This window comes from Lissotriton vulgaris, chromosome 9 (genome assembly GCF_964263255.1).
Source record: "Lissotriton vulgaris chromosome 9, aLisVul1.2, whole genome shotgun sequence".
NCBI classification, from domain to species: Eukaryota; Metazoa; Chordata; class Amphibia; order Caudata; family Salamandridae; genus Lissotriton; species Lissotriton vulgaris.
In genome coordinates, this window is record NC_141697.1 from 1218625017 (window position 1) to 1218637288 (window position 12272).

Genomic DNA, 12272 nt, shown 5'->3' on the forward strand with positions numbered 1-12272 from the left:
TGAGGCTGCTCAAGGAAATCGTATTACTGTGTATGCAACTGAATGTGTTGTTCAAAGCAAGACATGTCCCTGGGGTAATGAACCAGGCGGCTGATGCCCTTTCTCGTTTTCGTATGCAGGCCTTCTGGGGTTTTCTGCCCACAGCGGACCCGGAGCCGGCACCCTTCCCCGAAGCTCTTTGGTCTCTCGGTGCCCCGAACTTCGTAACCTCGTGGGAGAGAGTTTAGCACCCAGGACGAGGAAGGCATATGAAGGGGCGTTCCGGTCCTATTTAGCCTTTTTGGGGACTACTGGGGAGGAGCTTTGGGGCCAGGAGGAAGGGGTTGTGGACTTTCTGATGTCATTACATCTGGCAGGGAAAACGGTGGCCACGGCCCAGAGGCATCGGGCTGCCATTTCCTTTGTTGCTAGGGCTCATGGGATCCAGGACCCGACAGCGTCTTTCGTTGTGCAAAAAGCGCTACGTGGGTGGCAACGCCTTGAGGGTCGCAGAGTAGATGAGAGGCGCCCGATAGGTTGGCCCAGTTATTATCCAGACTCCCTACAACTTGTTCATCTCAGTTTGAGGCAGTGTTATTCCGAGCCGCTTTTACGCTGGCATTTCATGGGGCTATGCGGGTAAGCGAATTAGTGGCAAGGAACAAGCAGGATGTGACGGGAGGACTGTGCGCAGAGCACGTTCAGATCAGAGGTGAGACGATGACTGTCTCGTTTGTGAGGTCCAAAACCGACCAGAGTGGGATGGGTGACTGCATAATTGTACGCAGGATTCCCGGGTCGTCCATGTGCCCAGTGAAGTGTCTAGAGGATTATTTAACACAAAGGATGGCATCATGGGGGGGGACCTTGTTGAGACACGCGGACGCCACCCCACTGACGAGGTTTCAGTTTCAGCGGGTGCTTGCGATGTCGATTACAGCTGCGGGCTTGAACCCGGGTGAATTTGGGACCCATTCCTTTCGGATAGGGGCTGCTACAGAGGCTACAGCAAGGGGTCTGAATGTGGAACAAGTTAAACGTGTGGGGCGTTGGTCCTCCAATTGTTATAAAAGGTATGTGCGTTTGCACATGTTGTGAAGCCGTAATGATGTACTCACGCTTCTTGTTTTTGTTTGGTTTTCAGTTACGCAAGCCTACGAGGCGGGGCGGACTATGCAGTCGACCCAACACCGGGCCAGCGGTCAGACATCACCGGCTGTTAAAAAGGAGGTGTGGGTCGTGGGCCACTCATACGTGAGGCGTGCCGCGGACGTATTCAAGGCAGGTGACATGGTGCACGTGGCTGGGGAATACGGGTACAGTGTGTCCTTCTACGGAAAGGGCGGTCTCTGTATTGACCAGTTCCAATCATTTTTCGAGGGTTTGCTAGGGCGGACGAGGTCACCGCCGTCTGTAGTCATAGTACATCTTGGGGGCAATGATTTGGTCACCACTGGTAGACGACTTCTCCTGGAAGCGATGCTTTCCACTGTAAGTTGGTTAGCGAGGAGAGTTCCAGGGTGCACGATTGCGTGGTCCCATATGATCCCACGAAAAGTGTGGCGGGGGGCTTTTTCGGTTTCTGCTTTAAATCACTCTGTAAGAAAGATTAATAACAAAGTAAGTAGGTTGTTCCGTTCCAATGCACTGCATTCTATCGCGCATGGATGTATTAATGATGACAGTATGTACTTGGGGGATGGTGTTCATTTGTCTCGGATGGGGAATGAGTTACTCATAGGAGACTTCATAGCTTGGCGGAAGACGTTAAACATGACCTTTAGGTAGGAGTGTGGTGGGGGGTCCGGATAGCCGGTCAACTATCCGGACCTGTGGCGGTAAGGTCATGATCGGTGAGCACTAATTGGAAGATCCCTATGAGTGGGCGTCACCCATTACGGATGGGGGCGCTCGGGGGAGGTGGCCATTGGCCCCTCAACGGGGAGGCGGTCCCTTCTAAGGATGGGTCGCCGAAAGGAAAGGGAAGGCGGTCAAGGCCCCTTCATGGGTAGGAGGGGTTACAGCCCCCTCCTGGGGAATTTCCCGGGGCCAGTACGTCTGCGACGGCAGATGTGGTAAGTTGTGTGGGGTTTGGGGGGGGGTCTACGCTACCTTCTAGATACCTCACACGAGTCCTCGTACGACCTTTAAGTGGCGTCGAGTTTTATTGGGGCCCCCGTCAAGTCAAGGGAAATTGGTAGTTGCACTTGAGGTAAGCCTCCGTGCCGCCCCTCTCAAGTGAGGGGGATATGTCTGGGTTAGGGATCTTGACACCGGTTACGACCTTGCCGTTGGCCCTTAAACGTTAGGATGTACAATTTCAAAAGTTAAGTAAATGTTTGGTAGGATGTTAGTTCGGCTAGGAGAACCTTTGTACTAGAGGATATGTTAAGGTTAGCCAAACATCGCAATGTGGTAATGAAATTGTACATAATATGAAACTGTTTATTTTAATGTTTTAATTTTGTTTCATATTTTAATAAATACGGCCCGGGAGGGTCACTCCCTCCCGTCTCCAAAAACTTCAGAACTGTTTCCGGTTTCCCATCCTTGGGGATTGTGTTGAGAGGGGGTGGCGGGTATCTCAGCCATATGGCAAGGGGCGACCAATCGGTCCCCCCGAACGTATGGCAGAGTACCACGATCCCCCCGGGAAGCCATCTTGGGCGGGAGGCGTGTCTCGGCTGGTATGCCCGAAGCGGCGTAGCCGGGGCGCGCCTTTTCCCGCCCTAGAGTGGGTTGGCCTAGACACTGACGCGGCTGGCCACGCCCTTGGGGCAGGCAGGGGCGGGTTTACGCCCGCCCTGAAGACGGATAAAAGGAGGAACAAGACCAGAAAGCATCCTCTTGTTCCTGTGCTCTGAAGCTGCACCTCCTCGCTGCACGTGAGCTCGAGACGGAACGAAGAGCCATTTTTGAGCGTTGTAATCTTTCTCGTTTGTGTTACAGATACTCTGTTGGAGAATGCCGAAGAAGGCGGGAAAGCGGATGACTACCGAACAGATGCTGCGTGTTCTCATGAAGGAGATGACCGACCTAAAGAGGCGGATGGATAAAAACGAGGAAGGGGGCCCGAAACGTCCTTTGGAGGGAACGGCCCCGGGAGGAAAAGGCAAGAGGCCCAGGAGAGGAGCAGCTGGGGGAGATACCCCGGGTCCCAGTGCCCCGCTCGAAGTACCCACTCCTGTGCCGGAATAGGGGAATCCGATTCCCGTGGTGGTCACCCCCGTGTCCGGGGAAGACATGCCGCCCGAGCTGGCAGCACAAGTAGCAGCGTGGTTGGGTAAAAGTAGCAAGGGCGCCACGGCTGTTGACGCGCAGGTGTTAATGAAGCAACTGCGGGAAACTCGTGAAGCAGCGAAGGTATCCACGCCGGCTGCGGCCGCAGAGAAGCCACAAGGGACGGTTTTAGTCGCAGAGACAGCGTCCAGTTCAGGTAAGCGGCCATTGCCGATTGCGAGGGAAGAGTCGGCTCCCTCTCGAAGGGAGAGGTTGGGGCAGCATGTTCCTTTAGCTATTAAAGAAAAGATATGGGCAGGGGAATATGTAAACATCTTCTCGTTGCTTACTGATCATTATGAGATGGAGCATGTTAAAGGTCAGAAGGATCTCATGCATCCGAGTGTTTGGCGCGCAAAGATGGCCGCCTTTAAGGTTAATGAAAACATTGGCAATTGGGGCAAGGCATGGGGAATTTTCACATCGATCTTGGGAGAACGGAGGCCCGAATTGCTACCCGAGTTGCCGAGTTATCAGTCAAGGATCATGGGCTACTCGGTATCACACGAGGGTAATCATTGGTTTTGCTATGATAATCTTTTCAGAAAATCAAAAGAACATGATAAAAACTTAACTTGGGATTGTTATGATTCTGTGTCTTGGTCCAAAATGAAGGAGACTGGTATGTTGAAAGTGCCATTAGTAGGGAGTAATGTGGGCGAATCCTCCCGTCAGTATGCGGGGACGCCTTTTCGATCAGGTACGGGTACCGACAATCACTCGAGGCCTACCGGTAATACAGGTAAAAAAGGGGTTTGCTGGAATTTTAACAGGAGTAAATGTACTAGGCCCCAGGGATCGTGCAAATTTAAACACGAATGTAGTGGGTGTGGGCAATCATCCCATCCTGAGTCCACGTGCAGAGCCAAAACGGGTGATAACGGGGGTAGAGGAGGTGCCAAACAGGTCTAACATAGTCCGAGGGGCACCTTTACCTACCCCGATTGATACCTTGGCAATGATTCCCTGGCTCAGTGAATACCCGGATCGTGCTTCTGCTGGGGTGTTGCGGAACGGGTTTTCATATGGTTTCCGCATCCCAGTGGGGGACTTTCAGGGTGTGGAAAAATGCAAAAATCAGATATCAGTCTTGCAGCATACGACCGTGGTACAGGAAAAGATCCGGAAGGAGGTTACTCGAGGTCGAGTCGCCGGTCCGTTTAGTGTACCGCCGATGGCTAACTTTGTCTGTTCGCCTTTAGGAGTGGTCCCCAAGAAGGACCCGGGTGAGTTTCGGCTGATACATAATTTGTCAGCCCCACGTGGTCTTTCCGTAAACGAGGCGATAGACCCGGAAATGTGTTCGGTGCGGTACGCATCTTTCGATGAGGCCGTGGCCATTTTGAATCGCCTGGGGCCCGGGGCGCTGATGGCAAAATCTGATATCGAGTCAGCGTTCCGGTTGCTCCCGGTACATCCAGACGATCAGCGTCTACTGGGTTTCATGTTTCAGGGTCAGTATTATATGGATAGATGTATGCCGATGGGATGCTCAATTTCTTGTGCCTATTTCGAGAAATTCAGTAGTTTTCTACAATGGGTCTTCACAAAGAAGACGGGTTTTCAACATGTGATGCATTATCTCGATGATTTTTTGTTCCTGGGGGCAGCCGGGGATCCAGAATGTGGGCAAGCTTTGGCTGCATTTTGTGTTTTAATGAATCAGTTTGGCGTGCCATTGGCACCAGGTAAGACGGTGGGTCCTTCGACTTGCCTCGAGTTTCTGGGGATCGAGTTAGACTCTGGAGAAGGTTGTCTTCGTTTACCAAGTGATAAAGTGTTAAAGTTCAGGGCATCCCTGCAAATGTGTTTGAGTGAAGCTAAGGTTAAGCTGCATCAGTTACAGCAGTTAGTGGGACAGTTGAATTTTGCCCTGAGAGTTATACCTATGGCCCGCCCCTTTTCCCGTTCGATCGCTCAAGCCATGGTCGGATTGAAGGAGGGCCATCATCGCACGAGGCTCTCGGCCGAGGTCCGCCAGGACATGCGCATTTGGTTGGCATTTCTGGCGGATTTCAATGGTCGAGTCGTCTGGAATAAACCAGCCGTGTCCTCTGAGGAGCTGGGGCTGTGGACAGATTCGGCAGGGAGTGTAGGTTTTGGTGCCATTTTCGGTGCTCGATGGTCTGCACAAAAATGGCCAGCATGGTGGCATAACAGTGGACTGACAAGTAACATTGCCTTCCTGGAACTTTTCCCCATTTTCGTGGCCCTGAGAACGTGGCCCGAAGGTTTCAGAGATCACTCTGTGGTATTTTGGTCTGACAATATGGCCGTGGTTGAGTGTATCAATAGTCAGGCAGCACGTTGCAAATGGGTTTTGAGGCTGCTCAAGGAAATCGTATTACTGTGTATGCAACTGAATGTGTTGTTCAAAGCAAGACATGTCCCTGGGGTAATGAACCAGGCGGCTGATGCCCTTTCTCGTTTTCGTATGCAGGCCTTCTGGGGTTTTCTGCCCACAGCGGACCCGGAGCCGGCACCCTTCCCCGAAGCTCTTTGGTCTCTCGGTGCCCCGAACTTCGTAACCTCGTGGGAGAGAGTTTAGCACCCAGGACGAGGAAGGCATATGAAGGGGCGTTCCGGTCCTATTTAGCCTTTTTGGGGACTACTGGGGAGGAGCTTTGGGGCCAGGAGGAAGGGGTTGTGGACTTTCTGATGTCATTACATCTGGCAGGGAAAACGGTGGCCACGGCCCAGAGGCATCGGGCTGCCATTTCCTTTGTTGCTAGGGCTCATGGGATCCAGGACCCGACAGCGTCTTTCGTTGTGCAAAAAGCGCTACGTGGGTGGCAACGCCTTGAGGGTCGCAGAGTAGATGAGAGGCGCCCGATAGGTTGGCCCAGTTATTATCCAGACTCCCTACAACTTGTTCATCTCAGTTTGAGGCAGTGTTATTCCGAGCCGCTTTTACGCTGGCATTTCATGGGGCTATGCGGGTAAGCGAATTAGTGGCAAGGAACAAGCAGGATGTGACGGGAGGACTGTGCGCAGAGCACGTTCAGATCAGAGGTGAGACGATGACTGTCTCGTTTGTGAGGTCCAAAACCGACCAGAGTGGGATGGGTGACTGCATAATTGTACGCAGGATTCCCGGGTCGTCCATGTGCCCAGTGAAGTGTCTAGAGGATTATTTAACACAAAGGATGGCATCATGGGGGGGGACCTTGTTGAGACACGCGGACGCCACCCCACTGACGAGGTTTCAGTTTCAGCGGGTGCTTGCGATGTCGATTACAGCTGCGGGCTTGAACCCGGGTGAATTTGGGACCCATTCCTTTCGGATAGGGGCTGCTACAGAGGCTACAGCAAGGGGTCTGAATGTGGAACAAGTTAAACGTGTGGGGCGTTGGTCCTCCAATTGTTATAAAAGGTATGTGCGTTTGCACATGTTGTGAAGCCGTAATGATGTACTCACGCTTCTTGTTTTTGTTTGGTTTTCAGTTACGCAAGCCTACGAGGCGGGGCGGACTATGCAGTCGACCCAACACCGGGCCAGCGGTCAGACATCACCGGCTGTTAAAAAGGAGGTGTGGGTCGTGGGCCACTCATACGTGAGGCGTGCCGCGGACGTATTCAAGGCAGGTGACATGGTGCACGTGGCTGGGGAATACGGGTACAGTGTGTCCTTCTACGGAAAGGGCGGTCTCTGTATTGACCAGTTCCAATCATTTTTCGAGGGTTTGCTAGGGCGGACGAGGTCACCGCCGTCTGTAGTCATAGTACATCTTGGGGGCAATGATTTGGTCACCACTGGTAGACGACTTCTCCTGGAAGCGATGCTTTCCACTGTAAGTTGGTTAGCGAGGAGAGTTCCAGGGTGCACGATTGCGTGGTCCCATATGATCCCACGAAAAGTGTGGCGGGGGGCTTTTTCGGTTTCTGCTTTAAATCACTCTGTAAGAAAGATTAATAACAAAGTAAGTAGGTTGTTCCGTTCCAATGCACTGCATTCTATCGCGCATGGATGTATTAATGATGACAGTATGTACTTGGGGGATGGTGTTCATTTGTCTCGGATGGGGAATGAGTTACTCATAGGAGACTTCATAGCTTGGCGGAAGACGTTAAACATGACCTTTAGGTAGGAGTGTGGTGGGGGGTCCGGATAGCCGGTCAACTATCCGGACCTGTGGCGGTAAGGTCATGATCGGTGAGCACTAATTGGAAGATCCCTATGAGTGGGCGTCACCCATTACGGATGGGGGCGCTCGGGGGAGGTGGCCATTGGCCCCTCAACGGGGAGGCGGTCCCTTCTAAGGATGGGTCGCCGAAAGGAAAGGGAAGGCGGTCAAGGCCCCTTCATGGGTAGGAGGGGTTACAGCCCCCTCCTGGGGAATTTCCCGGGGCCAGTACGTCTGCGACGGCAGATGTGGTAAGTTGTGTGGGGTTTGGGGGGGGGTCTACGCTACCTTCTAGATACCTCACACGAGTCCTCGTACGACCTTTAAGTGGCGTCGAGTTTTATTGGGGCCCCCGTCAAGTCAAGGGAAATTGGTAGTTGCACTTGAGGTAAGCCTCCGTGCCGCCCCTCTCAAGTGAGGGGGATATGTCTGGGTTAGGGATCTTGACACCGGTTACGACCTTGCCGTTGGCCCTTAAACGTTAGGATGTACAATTTCAAAAGTTAAGTAAATGTTTGGTAGGATGTTAGTTCGGCTAGGAGAACCTTTGTACTAGAGGATATGTTAAGGTTAGCCAAACATCGCAATGTGGTAATGAAATTGTACATAATATGAAACTGTTTATTTTAATGTTTTAATTTTGTTTCATATTTTAATAAATACGGCCCGGGAGGGTCACTCCCTCCCGTCTCCAAAAACTTCAGAACTGTTTCCGGTTTCCCATCCTTGGGGATTGTGTTGAGAGGGGGTGGCGGGTATCTCAGCCATATGGCAAGGGGCGACCAATCGGTCCCCCCGAACGTATGGCAGAGTACCACGATCCCCCCGGGAAGCCATCTTGGGCGGGAGGCGTGTCTCGGCTGGTATGCCCGAAGCGGCGTAGCCGGGGCGCGCCTTTTCCCGCCCTAGAGTGGGTTGGCCTAGACACTGACGCGGCTGGCCACGCCCTTGGGGCAGGCAGGGGCGGGTTTACGCCCGCCCTGAAGACGGATAAAAGGAGGAACAAGACCAGAAAGCATCCTCTTGTTCCTGTGCTCTGAAGCTGCACCTCCTCGCTGCACGTGAGCTCGAGACGGAACGAAGAGCCATTTTTGACCCACCCACCAGCCCCTGAAGACAGCGAGTGGTTTTAAATAAAGTTTGATTGATAATTCTGATTTTCGTTTACAGGTTGCGGTATTATCGTGAAGATTTTGAGTATGCAATAAAGAATGATTGTTTTGTGTTATGTTTTGCAAATAAAGTATTCTGCTTTAGTGTTCATCAGTAGGCATGCTTTGAATAAAGTTGTTGTTGCTACTGTCTGTTATATTTAGTCTTTAGTTATTTAGTTATCATTGTCGTATTTATTTTGGTCGGGCGGTAAGGTCATGATCGGTGAGCACTAATTGGAAGATCCCTATGAGTGGGCGTCACCCATTACGGATGGGGGCGCTCGGGGGAGGTGGCCATTGGCCCCTCAACGGGGAGGCGGTCCCTTCTAAGGATGGGTCGCCGAAAGGAAAGGGAAGGCGGTCAAGGCCCCTTCATGGGTAGGAGGGGTTACAGCCCCCTCCTGGGGAATTTCCCGGGGCCAGTACGTCTGCGACGGCAGATGTGGTAAGTTGTGTGGGGTTTGGGGGGGGGGGTCTACGCTACCTTCTAGATACCTCACACGAGTCCTCGTACGACCTTTAAGTGGCGTCGAGTTTTATTGGGGCCCCCGTCAAGTCAAGGGAAATTGGTAGTTGCACTTGAGGTAAGCCTCCGTGCCGCCCCTCTCAAGTGAGGGGGATATGTCTGGGTTAGGGATCTTGACACCGGTTACGACCTTGCCGTTGGCCCTTAAACGTTAGGATGTACAATTTCAAAAGTTAAGTAAATGTTTGGTAGGATGTTAGTTCGGCTAGGAGAACCTTTGTACTAGAGGATATGTTAAGGTTAGCCAAACATCGCAATGTGGTAATGAAATTGTACATAATATGAAACTGTTTATTTTAATGTTTTAATTTTGTTTCATATTTTAATAAATACGGCCCGGGAGGGTCACTCCCTCCCGTCTCCAAAAACTTCAGAACTGTTTCCGGTTTCCCATCCTTGGGGATTGTGTTGAGAGGGGGTGGCGGGTATCTCAGCCATAATGAACTGATGTTAGCGTGCTCAGGTGGAGCCTATATAGACACTGCACGCGTACTTCTGGATAACAAATGACGCCACCTACCAGCATGCAGGGGTACTGCTCACGAAAAAACTTCAGGATCCAGTATGATGCCAGGGGATCATTCTATGGTAAGGAATCTGTGGCTAGAAGTCTCTATCAGATGACAAATTTCCCCAGATCTGAAGTGCACAAATGCAATGTCTGAACTACATGTATGGAAACAGATGATAAAAAAAGCCTAAATATATGTAGATATTGTTATTAATTTGGCCTTGTAGATCACACAGGTGTTATTTGTATAATTGTGCTACAGAAATGTCATAATTCATTACTACCTTTAAAACAAAGCCAATTTTGGTGAGTATCCAAAAAACAGGTCTATACTCCTTATCATGTATGGAATCCACTTCACGACCTGTCTGGAACATTTGAACTTTAGTCTAAACAATGTGCTTGTATCAAAGAAAAGCATGTACATTCAAGACTAAGGAAGTGCATTCATACTGCATGTACACTCCACATTCACGAGTCAAACGAGTTGTGAATGGACGATAAAAGAAGTCATGTACATTAAAAAAAATACAATATTACATAACTAGAATCTCAGTCTCTGTCATTTAGAGGTCAGTTGAGAACTCACAGTCTACTGGTTCGTCAAACACCCCACCTCCACATGCTCCCCCCACAGCCACCCCTGCCGGATTTAGAGCTCCTCACCATGTAAGCAGGTATCTCTTTGCTGAAACTGCATCACCCAGTACGATGGACGCTCTTTTTTGTAAAGCTGAATGCAGTTTTAATGAAATGTTACTGTTACTAGCTTGGTATTTATTTTGTTGGAACCCGTACTCTTCCCTAAAAACATAGGTGTGTTGCTGAAAATGAAAAAAGAATTTACCATGGCACAAAAACATTTCTCCTAGTGCATCAGGACATTTCAGTCTTTTCCTGCCTGGGAAAGATATGCGCAGAGTGGCACTCCCAGGCAGAGGAAAACAAGTCAAGAGGTGAACTAACAAGGCTATTGCACTTTCGCCAATGTGGCACGGAGCCCTGTGGTGGACGGGACACAGGATCAAGGATTTCTCGACCAGCAGTGCTTAATATGAGCCAGTGTTTGCAGGGGTGGCCCACCGGCACTCATTGTTGGGGACTTAAAACTTTGATCCAGAGCAAGAGAGAGAAAAAAAGCCACACAAAAAGGGAAAGAAAGAAAGTGGATAAACCAAGGGAGAATGCAGGGATGAAAAAGAACCTGAAGAAGTGAGATAAAGAAGCAGGGTGTGGTTGGTGGTGGGTGAAAGAGGCATGAGATAGAATCAAGAGTACGCTGCTTTGGTATTCAGCACCCCGCTCTTTCGATGGCTGCGGAACTTCTGAACAAAAGCACCGCCATTTATTCTTTTACAAATTAAGCACTGCTGACAGTTGAGCCCGCTGACGTCTACTGTTGGAATCGTGGCTGCTCCTCCATCCATAAACGAGTTGGGCATGTTCTACCAAACAGTAAATGAACTGAACCCAACCGCATGAAGTTAAGAACATTTCTGTAAAGTGAACTTTCAGACTTGTCTTCAGCTGAGATTATCTAGGCTAAATCCCCTTCAGGTAGGAACACAAGCAGGTCCAGGGTGCAGCTGCTCATGTTCCCCCATATGGCTAGTCTCAGTCTACAATGGCACAGTGGGCAATAAAGAATGGCCCCTAACTATTCAAAAGGAGCTAAGGTCAGGGCTTTAAGTGGGCCGGGTCTCACCGGTGCTAAGCCCCGGAGTTTTTTAAAAGGGGGCTCGAAACGGGTCTCTATCGGCTCTGTTTTGTGTCCTGGCACATGCGGTCCATTTTTTACTGGACTGCAGTGACTGCAGGCACATCGGTGTGCGCATGCTCACACTGCACACTTCTCACTAGTGTGCGCGTGCTCACACTGCTCACTTCTCACTAGTGGAGAAGTTACGGCATGACGTCATGTCAGGTGAGAGTTGTAGGGGAAGGGAAATCCTATAAAGAGTCATTTTCTCTCTGGATTTCCTTTCTCTTTTTGAAACGCAGGAGCAGCAACATTGTTGTTGTCTCACCAGGGCTTTAAGTGGAAGCTTGTTAAATATTATGTACAAGCCATAGTCACTGCTTATTTATCTTATGCAACTAACAACCATTGACAAAGCCAATAGTCCTGACTTGTAGGTATGATGTTACTTGTTGTATCATATATCTGGATGCAATGACAAATAGCAAAATAAAAGTCAGATGGGACACTATGCTAAGCACAGATTTTTAGCTAACGTGTTTTAAGCCACACCCTTGATTATATTGGCCACGCCCCTTTGAGAGACCCCCCCTGCCCTGGCTAAGGGTACTAGATGTGGAGACTACAATGCCTAAATCTCAAAGGAATGAAATGAGGTAAGGTGCTTTAAAAAAATCCTATAATAATGGTTTTTAAAACTCTTGACTGCCCCAGAATAATCTCCCGTGCACTAAAACACGCAACATGTCACCGCGTATTAATGGGGGCAACATGGGATTTTGTACAGTGCTGAGAAATTCTTTTTTTTTAAACACCTCCACTGGTGAGTTTCAGTTCTTCTGAGACCTTACACCTTAATGATAAGCAAGGCACAATTTTCTTATCAGGGTACACCCAACATCCAAGGGACAAAATAAAGGAGGAAAAATATTATTACATTCTCAAAAGGTCAGCTAACCATAGGCAAAATCGTTTTTAGCAGGAATAAAAAGTAAACCTG